Consider the following 2,389-nt stretch of genomic DNA (forward strand, 5'->3'; position numbering starts at 1 on the left):
TTCCTCTATCTTCCCTCAGACTTTCATAATTATTAAATTCATACTTTAAGCAGTAAAAAAATGTGGGTATAGTGTGATATACCTTTTATTGTTAACATTAAAGGCAATTGTCATCTTTGAGAAGTGTTATTTGATTATAGGGGCAAGTTCCATATGAGAATGATGGGACCATTTTAAGGTTATAAAAAAGACAGCTACCAAAACAATGTATCATTTACAGAATGCAATTTGAGCTTGCCCTTTGTCCTGTCACAATTCAAGAAAATGGGATACTTTTTGAAATTAAAAGGCAATATCTGAAAGCAGATAAAATAGAGTGATTGTTATTTCTCAGGCACATATCACCTTTTATCCCCAAAAGCTTTATACCATAATAATTTGCATTCCATAGTACTTTTCTTGTGAGAGTTTTCAAAGCCTATTACATTAATATGAATTTGACTATGATGCATTCCCTTGAAGTAGGGATTTATTCTTCATATCCCTGTTTTACACATAAGCACATCAGGTGCTTTGCTGAAGGCTACACAGCAACTTATAAGTCAGTTAGAAAATTGATCCTAGAAATCCTAATTTTCTATCTCTTGTTCCAGTACCTTGACAAAACCATTTTCCAAATAGAGAAACATATTACTCTTCAGCTAAATAGCAAATTAAAGACATGCTGTCTCATGTAATCTTGTAAATAGGCTTTAAAAGCCACCAGTACTCCTGAGACGTTTACCATCTGGTTCCCATGGTGGCAAAAAAGAAATGGAGCTGAGAGTAGAAGAGACACTGGATTGTATTCAGCAGCCAGAGGTGGGTTTCTGCACAGAATAGGGCACCTGGATTAGAATCTCCAGATTACCTTTGCAATAGAGAAGTCAATTTCACCTGCAGCCCTGCTGGAGAACACCAGACTTAGCAATGAGAAAACAAGATATGAAGACTTCTAACCAATCTGTGGGAAACACATTTGTTATTAAGTACTTAAAACCTGTGGCCGCTAACTTTCAAGATGGTTTGCAGTGAGCCTTGCTTCTTAGCATCCATGCTCTTGTGATCGTCCACTGACACTGAATTAGGACACATCATAAAAAGTACTGCAGCTTCTACCTTGGTCTCTAGAATCACTCCTTTAGGGAAGCTGGCCACCATGACATGAGAACACTTAAGCAGCCCCAAGGTCCATGTAGAAAGGAACTGAGACTTTTGTAGACATTGATTTTCCAGCCATGCAAATGAGCCATTTCACAAGTGGGATGCTCCAACCCCAATCAAGCCTTCAGATCATTGCAGCCCAGTGAACTGCATGCTCACAAAAGACCCTTTGCCAGAACTTCCCAACCAAGCTGCTCCCATAATCCTGACCTATAAAAACTGTGAGACATGTATGAGATAATTAATGATTGTTATTTACTTAACCACAAAGTTCTGGGGTGATTTGATGTATAGTACTGGATAACTAATATATAATCGAACACTTGATGAGCCTGAGAATAGTAAGTAGCTAAATTAGTTTTTTTTAACTCAATTCAACAACTATTTAATAAACATCTACTTTCTATCAAGGAACCATAGAAAAGACACTGGAAGGTAACCATTAAGCCTGAGGACAAAAGTAGCTTACCACTTAGAAAAAGAAACTAAGGTAAATAATCTAGTGAAAACCATGTAAGCTTCAAAAGATAAAAGATATTCAATAAAAAATTGCATGAAATCCTTTAAGATTTTGCAATGGCTTCCTATAGCATTTTTGAGTTAAAATTAAACTCTGCCACATCTGGCTCCTAACTAAGCCTCACCTGCTGCTTCTCCAAATATTCTGGACTTCAACTTCTTGAACATGCCAAGCTCTTTATTCTCTAGAATTTTAGCCAATGCTCTTCCTTTTGCCTCATTTAGCTCCATTTTCCCACCGCAGCCTTGGTAATATCCTTTACATCATTAACTTCTTCAGGTCTCAGCTTAAATGTCACCTCCTTTAAGAGGCTTTTTTGGGGTATTTTTGTAACCACCTTCACCACATGTACACATACAGACACAGAAACACACATTTTTATTATTATTGTATATTATTGTTATTATACAATCCCTTGCTTCCCTTAAATCACCAATCCAATTTGTAAGACGGAATCTATGTCTGTTTTCTTTACCAATTTTTATACACCTATCAGTTAACACTGTGTCTTCATATATTAGGTGCTTAATAAATACTTGTTGAATGAATAATTAAAAAACAAAAAAATATAAACATCACTATTAACATTGAAGGGCTTGTTAGATCACTTTAAGGAAGACTTCCTGGAAGCAGTGGCATTTAAGTGAGCCTTACTGCTTGCTTTAGGTTTCAGAAAGCTAGCATATGTGGTGGAGATTATTCCAAGGGAATCACTGTATATGGAGA

This window comes from Leptonychotes weddellii, chromosome 9 (assembly GCF_054177405.1).
Source record: "Leptonychotes weddellii isolate Sample4059 chromosome 9, ASM5417740v2, whole genome shotgun sequence".
In the NCBI taxonomy this organism is placed as follows: Eukaryota; Metazoa; Chordata; class Mammalia; order Carnivora; family Phocidae; genus Leptonychotes; species Leptonychotes weddellii.